General features: G+C 43.5%; 1 pseudogene; it reads left to right on the forward strand.

The window, feature by feature from the left end:
- The first annotated feature begins 1954 nt into the window (after nucleotides 1–1954).
- On the forward strand, nucleotides 1955–3600 carry LOC107713280 (uncharacterized; annotated as a pseudogene).
- The last annotated feature ends 10316 nt before the right edge of the window (nucleotides 3601–13916 follow it).

Below are 13916 nucleotides of genomic sequence, written 5' to 3' on the forward strand. Positions count from 1 at the left end.
GGTAGTAGTTGGCCCCGATCCAGAACAGGGAGTTCAGCGCAGCGTCGTCGAACACCGTTAAAACGGCGAGCTGGCTGAACTCCACAGCATACTCCAAGAGGGAAAGGTCCTTGTGGGCGAGGGAGGTAAACTTGACAGCGAGGGAATCCATGGGGAAGGAAACACTACGGAAACAAAAAACACTGAATGGAAAACGGAAAACAAACGGAGGGGAGACACGTAGTTAAACAGTTTGTAGGTCGGGTCTTCTGTCACGATACGCTGCTGGAAGGAATGATGGAGACATGGATAACATAAACAGTATTTAATAAGAGAATCACAGGGGTAAATCCACAACAGGAACAGGGGTAAACACACGTAATCCAACAAGTAGACCCGACAAAGGAGGAACGCACAGACAGGAACTTAAATACATGACTTAACGAAGCAATTGGGAGGAACACAGGTGAACAGAATGACAAATTAAGAGACAACGAGGACAGGAACAGGAACGACCAAATAAGGGCACATGAGGGAGAAACTGGGTCACGGGGAGCACATGGGGAGCAAAACACAAAAAGTAAAGTCCAATCCTGACAGGATCAAACCTGAGTTGACAGACGGTACTCAATTCTTATTTTTGCATCCTCGTTCCCATTCAGTCGCTTCACTCGGTACAACACATGACTATGGGATATCGCGCTCTTGCGCCATCTGCTAAAGACGCCTATATTCACGCCTGAAAGGCCAATGACGCATGCCGACGTAGGTGGCAGGATCAAACCTGAGTTGACAGACGGTACTCAATTCTTATTTGTGCATCCTCGTTCCCATTCAGTCGCTTCACTCGGTACAACACATGACTATGGAGTATCGCGCTCTTGCGCCATCTGCTAAAGACGCCTATATTCACGCCTGAAAGGCCAATGACGCATGCCGACGTAGGTGGGGCTACCCGCCCACAGCATATAAATGCAGTAGCATACGTCATGCCCTTTGTTCTTCAGCTCTTCACCGTGCTGCTAGAACACCATTACGCCACATTCACAAGAGAAAGCCCACGGTGGTGATCCTTGTTGAAACTAAGGAAAAACAGACAGACGAAGAAAAGGGTTCTTAAGCTCAAGTTTAGCTCCGCTAACAAAGGCTAACAAACTCTTTTTCGAGTAAGTATGTCTAAGCACAAAAAATAATCTCGCCCCTGTCCTATGGCATATGGGTATTCTGAAAAGGATACTCACGAGTACTCACTGTCCACGCTAAGTTGGCTCTCTCCAACCCTGGAGCATGTGTACATTGGCGGCAGCTCAATCGTTCCACGCTCGAGCGGCGTGTGGCGTTTGTGGAGCGTGCGCTCGGTGAGGCAGTGCCCCGATCTCCCCATCCGGAACTCTTCGGAGAAGGCCGTGGCGCGTTTCAGGCATGGTTTGAGGACTCTAAGAAGCAGGCGGAGTTGCTGAGGGATTCAATGCCTAGGAGGTTCAGCAGGCCAGCGCAGTCGGCTGCTCACCCAGGGCTTGGGGCGCTTTTCCGGTCGCCACTGGCCAAAAGGCCGGCTTCAGTGACAGCACCAAGGCCTGGTGCTTGGGAAACTGGGCATGCAGCCTAAGCAGCAGGCGGGGCCAGGAAGGAAGGGTCCGCCCCCAACGAAAGGTGGACATTTCCCTGGGGGGAAGAAAGGGCAGTCCAGTCCCTAGCCTGCAGGAGGGGGAGGAATGTCGGCCCAGAGACGGCCGTGTTCTTCTCTCGGTACAGAAAAAAACCCTGCAAGAGAGCGGGTTTAACTTTGAGTTCTTTTTCAATAAAAAAACTTTGTGTTCAGCATAGTATAACTCATGTGTTGATTGGTCTAGAGAGGCAAAATGTTTTAGAAACTCTAACCTCGCAATCGGGCCATGTGCCGACAGAGGGAAAAGATGCAGTGATATGTCATATCCAGCATTGTGAGCGGGTAGATGCGGGGCTTCCCCGGGGGATGACGGGGATCCTCGCTGTCTGCCTCGAACGGTGGCGCGCATGCGCACCAACACTGTGGGTTCTTCGCTCGATTCAGTGGGGCTATCAGCTGCAGTTTTCCTTTCAGCGGAGTAATTACAACCTCGGTTTCAGAAAGGGATTCCCAAGTGCTGAGAGAAGAAGTCTGTGTTCTCCTCGGCAAAGGGGCCATTCAAGTGGTGCCACGGGAGAGAATGGAAGATGGGTTTTACTGCCGTTACTTCCTCCTCCCAAAGAAAAGCGGGGGCTTACGGCCTATCCTGGATCTGCGGAAATTTTTACAAAATGCGTGGAGGCGGCGCTGGCACCATTACGGCGTCGGGACATGAGAGTGTTCGCCTATTTGAACAACCTGCTCCTGGCCGCGGACAGCAGAAAGCAAGCAGTGTTGCAGACACAAGCACTTGTTTCCCATCTATGGGCTCTGGGATTTTTAATAAATCTCAAGAAGAGCTACCTGGTTCCGAATCAGCAGATTTCATATCTCGGTTTAGAGATAGATTCTGCACAGAACACAGCTATGCTGTCAGTACGAAGAGCGGAGGATTTTCGCAGCTGTCTGGCTCAGTTTCAGCTGGGCAAGCAGGTTCGGTTTCATTTGGTGTTGAGACTGCTGGGGCTCATGGCCTCAATGATAGCAGTCATCCGGCTGGGTCTCCTCTTCATGTGTGCGTTCCAGAGATGGGCGCTGAGCACAAGGCTGAATGCCGTACGACATTTAAACAGACAGGTGACGATTACGCCTTTGTGCGTTCGGGCTCTGATTCCCTGGGGAAACCCTGCTTTGTCGTCAGAGGGAATTCCCCTGTGCAGGGTAACGTCACGTATAGTGGTGTCGACGGATGCATCACTACATGGATGGGGAGCTCTGTGCCAGGGGAGCTCTGTAAGAGGGGAGTGGTCAGTGGCGCTAAGTTGGCGTCACATACATTTTTTGGAGTTGCAGGCTGTTTGTCTGGCACTGGAACACTTTGCTCAGCGCTTGCGGGGCAAACATGTGCTAGTCAGAACAGAGAATGCGACAGTGGTTTTGTATATAAACAGGCAAGGTGGTACTCGCTCTCTTCACCTGTTGCAGCTGACACGGAAGCTCCTGATGTGGAGCAGCGAACGTTTAGCGTCACTCAGGGCAGTGCACATCCCGGGCCATCTGAATGGTGGGGCGGACATGCTGTCCAGGGGTGGTCCGCAGGTCAGGGAGTGGCGCTTGCACCCGCGAATAGTAACCCAGATCTGGGATTGGTTCGGCAAGGCCGAAGAGGATCTTTTTATGTCTGCGGAAAACACACACTGCCCGCTGTTTTTCTCGATCACAGACAGGAGCGCTCCGCTGGGTGTGGACGCTCTGTCGCATGTATGGCCCAGGACCCTGCTGTATGCATTTCCACCGGTGGATCTGATACAGCCCACTCTAGATCAGGTGCATCAGGAGGGTCTGTCTCTGATTCTGGTGGCACCTTGCTGGCCAGCAAAGACGTGGTTCACGGGCATCATGGCGTTACTGTCAGGGACACCGTGGTGTCTTCCCCTGTGGAAGGACCTGCTGTCACAGGCAGGTGGCAGATTCTGCATCCTCGGCCGGGGCTTTGGTCTCTGTGGGCTTATCCGCTGAGAGGGAGAATCTGATGGCGTCAGGGCTCCCTATCAATGTGGTGACCACAATTCAGAGCGCTAGAGCGCCATCAACAAGAGGGCTTTACGCGTTGAAGTGGCTCATGTTTGTAGATTGGTGTGTGGGGAAATCTTTATCACCGTATCAGTGCCCGATTGCAGAGATTTTTACTTTTCTGCAGGAAATGTTCGAAGGGGGTCGCTCCCATTCCACGCTGAAAGTTTATCTAGCGGCCATCTCGGCCTGTCATGAGGGCATAAATGGTGCTGTGCTGAGTGCGCACCCGCTTGCCGTTCGGTTCCTTAAAGGGGCACGGCGCCTAAGGCCCGTTACAAAGTCAATGGTGCCGTCATGGGACCTGGTTCTGGTTCTGGAGGTCACGTGTGAACCTCCTTTTGAGGCGTTACAGTCCTTGGATCTGAGGATGCTGTCTTATAAAATGGCTCTGCTGCTGGCGTCGGCAAAACGTGTGGGCGATCTGCATGCGCTGTCAGTGCATCCCACATGCATCCAGTTTGCGTTGGATGGGTTGAGAGTGGTGTTGCGTCCAAACACGGCGTATACACCTACAGTCTTGTCGGGGGCATATAGTGCGCTCTCCTTTGAGCTGCCCGCTCTGTCAAACCCCTCTATTGGGTTGTGCCCTGTGCGGGCTCTGCGCATGTATGTGGAACAGACGCAGGCTACACGTCCTTCTGATCAGCTGTTTATATGTTTTGCCAAACCGGTTCGGGGGAAGCCGCTGTCTAAGCAGCGCTTTGCACACTGGATTGTGGAGGCAATCTCTATTGCATACAAGAGAAGAAGGTTGGCCCTGCCTGCGGGGGTGCCTGCGCACTCAACAAGGGTCATGGCGACGTCATGGGCATTGTTTAGAGGGGTGTCTGTGGAGGACATTTGTGCGGCAGCTAGTTGGGCGTCACCGCACGCGTTTGTTCGGTTTTGCCGACTAGATGTCACTGCGGCAACGGTAACTATGTCCGTGCTTACCGCAGGGGTTGCAAGCCAGGGGCCGTCGCTCCCGTGAAATGCACGGGGTATGGTGGCAGTGCCGGTCCCTTATGTTTAGTTCGGCGACTTTGCGGTGCATGAATATATGCCCCATAGTCATGTGTTGTACCGAGTGAACCGACTGAATGGGAACGTTGAGTTATGCATATAACTACTGTTCGCAGAAGGAGGGAAACGAGGTACAACACCTCTGGGCCCCGTGCAGTAGGAGGCTCGGTGAAGAGCTGGACTGAACAAAGGGAATGACGCATGTGACCGCATTTATATGCTAAGGGCAGGTAGCCCCACCCACGTCGGCATGCATCATTGGCCTTTCAAGCGTGAATATAGGTGACTTCAGCAGATGGCGCAAGAGCGCAATATCCCAAAGTAATGATATATCCTCGCTCCCTTTAGTGTCACTTCAAAGCGTCATCAGCTGCGCTAAAGGGATCTGCCCTTATGTTGTTAAAGTTTGTTATTTAAGACATTCATAATAAATATTAATAAAGCAAGATGCCCTGTTTGAAATAAATGACATGTATGGTTTATTTAAACTGCAAAGGTAAAATATAAATTAAAATTATTACAACAGATGTGAAGGGGGAGGAGAATTTATACGTGCGTCAGCTTTTTCGACAAAAAACACTTCCGCAAAGGATACACCTGTGTATCCTCGCTCATATAGCTCCTCTGGAAGCCTCCTCACTCCTCGATCCTCACCTCCTCGCAATGCAATTAGAGAATTGAGATGTCCTTCAAGATGGCTGAGCTCGATCGGTTTCTGGGTCATAGGATGGAGGACAGAGGAACGAAGAAACGAGGAGGGATATTGAGAAGCACCCCTAATGTTTATATCGAGCGTTGTGCAACAGCTGATCCTGATCTAAACCGGATTGGGTTTGCCAAGTTTTGTCAACTCAAAACTTACTCTGCAACTCTGAGTTTGTTCATCTCACTTCATGCTACAGGCCACTGGCATCTGCATTGTCAGATGAGGAGATTACAAAGATTACCCGAGTGTTTTTGTTTAACTCTGAAACATGAAATGTGGAGTTATCCACTTTTACCAAAAAACGACTGTTGGAGTTATCTGCTTTTGCTAAAAAAAAAAAAAAACTTTTAATGTATAAAAAACATACTTTCAATTAACTTTAATTTTGTAAGTTACCTGTATTTATTTTGAGTTATTATTACTTAATTAAAACAACCCAACTGCAGTTTGATTGATATTACTTGGAATGCACAATAAAAAAACATGATTTCTGAAAATTTATAAAAACTGAGTTATCTGTTTTTGCAAATGAACTCTTCATATATATATATATATATATATATGGATATACTACAGGAAGTCTTGATGGTTCAACAGTTTGATGGTGTTGGAGTAGCGATCGAGTCCTTCCTGTTTGAAGATTGATGAACTCCAAAGATGTTATTCTGACTCAGTGGTGGTCGGGAGAGTTCTCTCCCAGGTGGAAAGTTGCAACATGGCTTATTGCAGCTTTGAGGTCCTGCCAGCGTGGAGGAGTACCCGTGGCATCGCAGTTGGACTGTATGTCTGAGAGGCAGGAGAGTAAGAGCAGTAAGAGCACAGTAGAAGAGAGTTAGGTCACAGAGTAGTGAGGCCTTTTAACTTTTAGCAAGGTCACACCTCCAGGGCATCAGTGAGCCAATAATAACTTAAACTTTCGGAGGGAAAGTTTACGATCCTTTGTCTTCGAGCAATGATATTTTGAATATGTAACTGGATTAAGTGTTGGTGCAAAAACTATTAAAGATTCTTATAATACTAATATGCTGCATAGGTATCAACATATAATAACACTATCATTTAGATCATCAGAATATGAATTCGTAGATACCAAAAATTGTATAGGATTGAGGTTACATTAACAAGTGGTTCTATCATAAAGCATGCGTAAAACAGTATACAATACAAAAGATGATACACAAACAGTAATAATACACACAATGTCCTGAGGATATGCATGTTCATTCATAGAAAGGTTTATCTATGAATTTATGAAAGAAGTTATTTTCTATGGGAAGTATGTGTCTGTTTTGAAGTGAATTAAATGAGAGTAAAACTCTCTCTGAATTCCACTGGGCCATAAAAGCTATCTTATCTGGCTAAGGTGTAATGGCTGCCACAGTAACCAGTGGCCTGGGTGTTGTTCACAGACATCCCGGCACCCAGTCCAGTTGTTGGGTGAGGGGTCTGTTGGTTTACTTGTTAAATATAACAAATAATAATGTGTCTGATTTGTCCAGCCATTACATTCCCCCCTTTCAAGTATTGTTGTCTGACTTGTAGACAACGGCGAGCGACAGAAATTAAGCAGGAAAATCAGACATGCCTCTGGCACACAAGGCTTGAAGGTCGTGGTGGCTCTCTGGCTGTTGGTGCTTCCAGGAATGGGGCTTGTGCCATAGCGGATGCTGTGGGGGTGGTGTGCTTTGGTGAAGTAGGCAGTAGCACGGTACAGGTCCTCGAGCTTGTGCAGCAGATGTTGAAGTAGTATCACCTGTCATCCAGAAGTCAGTTGGTTTGGGGCAGGGGGTTGTTTGTAGGTGTTGTTAGCTAGTAGGCTATCCGTAGTACCCATAATTAGGAACAGCTGGGTTATACTCTCACTTATGAGAGGGCAGGTGTTTTCAGGGGTTGCAGGAAATAGTTATGGAGATTTTGTAGTGTGAAGAGAGTTTCAGACTGACCTAGTGGTGGTGGCAGGAAGGCAACAGGTGGTTGTTAACCCTCTGTTCTACTCAAATGTCACCAGAAATCTGACGTTTGTGGTGTCACTTTGCTCTGGTTGCTGTACCAACTTGAGCTTGCCTGAGTTGTGTGGGGGTAGGTTTCACTGTTGGGCACATGGACTCGTTGCTCCATTCAACATTGTCTGGCTGCTGGTCAAATAAACTAAAATAAGGTAAAAGTAAAATTACGATGTCCTAAAAACTTTAGGTAGGTTTGACCGTAGGTCCTGGCCAGGATTTCTATATTGTTTTTATTTTCCCGGTTTTATACTTGCTGAAGGTAATGATAGAAAAGTAGTTTGACCAACAACATGTTGGCATTGTACATCATCAACCAATCGTGGCACATGAGAAGGTGGGATCTACAGAGAACGGTCAAAGCGATGCAAATACTCGTTCACAGGCCCGGATTGACTAATCGGGAGCACCGGGAAAATTCGGTACTGTCATGCCACTGCTATATGGGGTTGAAATATGCCCGAATTTAAGGCATCAAAGAAGTGTCCCGTATGAAAGCTATAACACAGTTTGTCCCGTATTTGCAGGCATACGCCATATGACCACCAAACCATATGAATAACAAATTCTCAATTGATAATTAATCATTATTTTTGCGCAAAATATTGTTTTATTTGTGAACGTAGCCGTTTGATGAAGGCTTTAAGACCAAGCGGAATCCTCTGCCGGCTGCTCCTGTTTCACAGCGAGCAGGACTCGCGCTTACGTCCGCGATTTGAATTTGGCAAATCAGTTTGGGCGAATGCAATTTATTGATCATGAGCCCAAAATTTAGCAAGGCAGGAAAACATTTAATCTACCTGAGGGGAGAGGTATTTCACTATTGCAAGTTAAGGCTGTTAAATAGAGAGGAAAATACATTTTAAAAATTTTTACTTCTAGCGCATTCTTAAACTTGGACCTCATTTTATTGAAGTAGAAATCCAAGCACCAGAAGCAGCCCACACGTTTGTATGACATTAAAATTATTTTTAGAATATAGGTTAAGCAAAGCAAATGTGATTATTTTTCTGAGAACTTTTTAACTGAAGGCAGACATTATGGTACAGTAGGCCTACAAATATTTTGTTGGAGATATGCGAGCAAAAAATAATAGATTAAAAAATTTAGCCTATAATAGAAAGCGCAAAGGCGGCAGTGGCGGCTTGTCGGGGGAGGCAGGGGAGGCACAGCTTCCCCAAAATTTTGAGATGAAAATGGGAGGAGGACGATTTAATGTTAATAAAATTCACAATTCATTTCAGTTCATGTCTCAGAATGTGTATTTTTTGTTTGTAATTTCACAGCTGTAATACCATAACATGTTAATGAAGTTGGAAAGTGTTGCTTTTCTATCGTGAATGTGCCGAATCTGCTGATGTAAGTACAACCGCTAGGTGATAGAGAAGGGCAGGGGCAAGCCGGGGGAGAGCTGAGCTCTCGTGCCTCCGTTGGTAAAAAAAAATTAGCCAATCAGCATCGAGTGTTCACTTTCAGCGCTGAGGAGAGAAACCTCGTAAGGGAGGCTAGCCTCTCTTCTGATATCAACCAATCATCATAGAGACGTAAATTACGTGATATTAGTTTGATCATCTGCCGCTGCGCTGATAATGTACCAAGTACTTATGATGAGTAGCGATACTGAATATTTGATAGCCAACAGATTTACCAAGCTGTCATTCAAACAGTATACAGGTACATATTTCACTTTATACTAGTCGGATGCTAATGGCTAACAGCTGAGGTAAAGGGCTAAGCTTATATGCATGTACGGCTGCTAAAGAGCTAGCTTTGGCCACACACACAGTTGTTTGTTTACATAAGGGTCTGTGACTGAAAGAGCCTGCTCTCAACTTCTGGGGTCAGACGTTGCTAAGAGACCGATGCACACTTACAATAACATACAAGCTGAGCAGAACTTGCTTGCTGTAAACATGCATGGGAAATTTTCACGTGGTCAGTTTTGACGTGTCACATACAAATTTCATTCATAAATCAAAACAGCACATTCACTTCACAGACAATGGCAAATGACTAGTTAACTAGGCTAGAATTACACCATTAATTCGCTGTTGCATCAAAATGACTACAATGATACGCGATTGTTTCAGGAAGGCCATAATTTGGAGAAATGAAAAACCTCGCTCAAATCAACATCGATTTCTTCGTCGCTCAGTTTTAATTCATGCCGCTAATCTGAGATTTCTTCGTCAGAGAAGACTCATATGTTTAAAGCTGAAAGTGGAGGCTCCTTCGCTCAAGATCAGATTAATTTATTATGGAACCATTTAAATGGGCTGCTAATCTGAGATTGAATTCGGAGTTTTTCTCTAATATCGGGCTCGTTTCTTATTGTACGATTTCAACATGCATTATAGCGTTGAAAAATGTACTGCTCATAAGAAGGCGCATTCAGGCTATAGTTTATCTGATTTGATCAGAGGCTGGTATGCATGTGTAAGATGTTAATGTTACATCTTGAGACACATTTTATTTATGATTGTGCTATGTGCCCTGTGGTTGGTTTGTTTTCTTTAGTTTTTCTTTTTAATGTCTACTGCTACCCAGAGCCATTGAGAAACAGAGTTGTGTCAACTCCATTCACTCCAATGGACCAGTTTTTATACAGCAATGGCGGGTCGTGGAGCCGCTCAATAGTTCCTGGAAGTTAGCGCTAATACTATCAGCGCCGTAGAGATGCAGCAAAAGAGACCGCTGTGATGAACTTTTAAAAGGTAAGACATTTATAGAAAAAAAATTGTATATTATCAGCACAGCTAATCAAATTACATTGTGCATTAAAATGTATTGTGCATTATTATTAGATTATTCCTTACTAAATTAGTAGATTTAGGGGAAATTATTCATTCGCTTCATGCAGTTGCATTCATCGTTGTGTAATTAAGGCTTTTAAAAGTGATTTTTGCTGGTGGGGAGTTAAATATTAGAATTATTGCAAAGGATGCTGATGGACCTAAGTGAGAATGAAAACGTTTAAAATGGGTGAGCAGTGTCCATTTCAGAATCATACTAGGCTAAACTACCAAAAATGTATTATATACCACTACTGTATTATTGAAGTAATCACAGTAAACCTGTACTTTATTACTGTATTTTATACTTAAACATCTTAGCTACTGTAGAAGCACTGTGTGGTGGAGGAGCAGTGATGCCACAGGACTGATATATGATGGAGCATCACTTAACCATTTCTCCTGTGTTTTTCTCCTTCTCTGTCTTTCAGAACAAGAACCACCTGAAGACTCCCTGTAATGAGACATCACACTCACAATGAGTCTCAGTTCACTGGGTTTTGCAAGTTTTTCAATGTTTCCTTGATTTCGCTTAAGCAACTTTAAATATAATATGCATGCACAATAAACTATTGTAAAATTTATTTACATCACTCGACAGAAAGGTTTTTGCAGGTTTTAATAAAATGTAAATTAATAACAGTCATAATAAGCATATTTACGCGCCTCAGGCTTGCACAGTATCGTTAACGCACTCATCAGAATCTTCGGTAATCCTCGGCAAACTTCGCCACGGCTCATTCGGTTCTTGTTGAGTCCTCGGTAATCCTCGGCAAACTTCGACAGTTGGTTGAACCGGCTCATTCGGTTCTTTTTGAGTTGGACGTGCTACTTCGGCTGTGCGTCCTGCGTCATCAACCCAGAACTAAAGTTCGATTCAGTTCGATTTGTGAACCGGCTCGACCGGTTACTTCCTGAGAACCGGCTCAAAAGAACGATTCGTTCAAGCATTCGTTCACCTAACATCACTACTAGTAACTGAGTTAGCCTTTGCTTCCATCATGGTATTTTGCATATGCTGGGTGTTATAGTATTTAATGGCAAGTCTGTGGATTTGGACGAGTGGTGTTAATTCATGAGATCTTGACATCTTTCTCACATGAGGACACAAAGTTCCTGTGGTTCTGCTGCTGTCTCAGGCTATCTCGTCCCTCTGAGCGCTGCACATCACAGCAGATGCATATGAGATGATGGATGAAAGACTTCCCTACCTGTCTCCAAGATGGATGGATTTTTCCCCTACCTTTTTTAGCGCCAACAAGGAGAAAGTTGTGAATGCTGTCCTTTAAAAATCCACAAGTTTTGAGGTTTCATTCATATCTGATGAGTTACACGCTGAAGTGTGTAGTTTTAGGACACATGAATGGTTTCAAAGAATAAAAACATCCTCTGATACAAAGCTGTTTCTGGCAGCTGTGTGTGTAGCAGCTCAAGCTAACCTTGCTCCCCCTGCAGCACGTCACATAGTCATGCAGTCCATTGTTTCTGGAGGCCGTTCAGCTTTACATACAAACAAACACACACACACACCATTCACTATTCATTTCATATGAAGTAAGTGTGAGGGAAGAATATTTGTGTGACATGAGATTTGTAGGCTAATTTATTTATGGTACTAGCATTATTAACAAGATGCAGCTAGCATTACCACAAATGCCAGTTTTCATTTGTCAGCTTGAGGGAAAATTGATTTAACCGCTATTAACTTGATTAATTGAAAAGGCCGCTAACACCCTCAGAGTTATTGTTTACATTGTGTTGCACGCTTTTACCTATTCTTAACTGATTTTAACAAACTAAATCATTCCAAAGAACTGCACTGCAGAAAAGCTGTCACTGATGTGGTGACCTTTCAAACTGTATTAATATGTACATTTAAAGTACTAATATGCACGTTCAAGGTACGAATAGGGGTAAATAAGGTAAAAAAAAGATGTACAAATTAGCTATTGTACTTTATAGGAACTGCCCAAGTAACAGTTTTGTATCTTTTTCTTCTTAGAGCGTACAGTACGACTCAGATTTCATTTCAACACTTTGAGTATATTGTGTAGCAGCAGAAATGTCTTAATCTAGGAAAGGATGAATTTATCTTATTGGATATGTAAAAAATTATATATATATATATATATATATATATGGGTGTGTGCGCATCTTAATAAACACATAAATACTAAAACGGAAAACATTACATTAATATGACATATAATTTTTACTTACAAGAAAATCAAAACTTACCAAATAGTAAGACCAACAATATATATATATAAAGTTCATTTTTGGTAGATTTGGTAGATGAAAGGCATCTTAAAAATAGCACAGAAAAAGGCTTTGCATTGATTTGATCATAATGCATCAGAAGACTTTACAGGAAACATACAACAAAGCGGACTAGAACTTCATATTATTAGTTGAAACTATTATTCTGTAATATGTCAAAGGTATAAAGGTAGAACTTGCAGTAAACATTGTCAAATGTACAGTACATTAGTTAAGATTTACATAAAATTTGTCATGACTACAAGGGAAAAAAAATCTGTTTTGGTCTTGAGTTTAAAATGAAAGTCAAAAATATTTTTATATTTTAAAACAGCAGGCAGCTTTAAGGACGTTTTTGTTGAGGATATTATAAGGAAGTATTGAATTCAGTTCAAGAGGAACTTTTGTGACTTCTTACAATCAGACAGAGGCGGACAAAGTACACAACACTATTACTTGAGTGAAAGTACAGATACTGCTGGTCAAATATTACTCCATTACAAGTGAAAGTTGTAAAGATAGATTTTTACTTAAGTAAAAGTACAGAAGTACCAAAAGTACATTTCCTTTTTTATGTCAATGCACTGTTTTATTATTGTTGTATGTAATACTTGCAATACTTAATAGTATACTTAATTTAACTGTATATAAAAATACACCTTGCTACGTGTACTGCGTAAGGGAGGCTAGCCTCTCTTCTGATATCAACCAATCATCATAGAGACGTAAATTACGTGATATTAGTTTGAACGTCTGCCGCTGCGCTGATAATGTACCAAGTACTTATGATGAGTAGCGATACTGAATATTTGATAGCCAACAGATTTACCAAGCTGTCATTCAAACGGTATATATACAAATGTAAAAAAAAGGGAAAACACGCCTAACTGGATATAAGCTAACGTTACAGCAGTCGCGGCTTAATGAAATAGAGGTAGAATAAATTTATAATAAAAATAACACAAATAAAACCAAAGTATGGAGAGACCGACCTAATTGAGACTAAACAGAATGTGAGAGCACAAACAGAAAGTGTAGTTTAAATATTTCACTTTATACTAGTCGGATGCTAATGGCTAACAGCTGAGGTAAAGGGCTAAGCTTATATGCATGTACGGCTGCTAAAGAGCTAGCTTTGGCCACACACACAGTTGTTTGTTTACATAAGGGTCTGTGACTGAAAGAGCCTGCTCTCAACTTCTGGGGTCAGACGTTGCTAAGAGACCGATGCACACTTACAATAACATACAAGCTGAGCAGAACTTGCTTGCTGTAAACATCTTCTCCTGTGTTTTTCTCCTTCTCTGTCTTTCAGAACAAGAACCACCTGAAGACTCCCTGTAATGAGACTCCCTGAATCACACTCACAATGAGTCTCAGTTCACTGGGTTTTGCAAGTTTTTCAATGTTCTTTGCAAAAAAGTGCCAATTCCCAAGTATGATTACATCACTTTTTGTTGGTGTAATCTATAGCTATATTTAGATTGCTCCTGCTGACTATATCCAGCCTC

The sequence above is a fragment of the Sinocyclocheilus rhinocerous genome, unplaced genomic scaffold (genome assembly GCF_001515625.1).
Source record: "Sinocyclocheilus rhinocerous isolate Xijiao unplaced genomic scaffold, SAMN03320098_v1.1 scaffold688, whole genome shotgun sequence".
Taxonomy (NCBI): Eukaryota; Metazoa; Chordata; class Actinopteri; order Cypriniformes; family Cyprinidae; genus Sinocyclocheilus; species Sinocyclocheilus rhinocerous.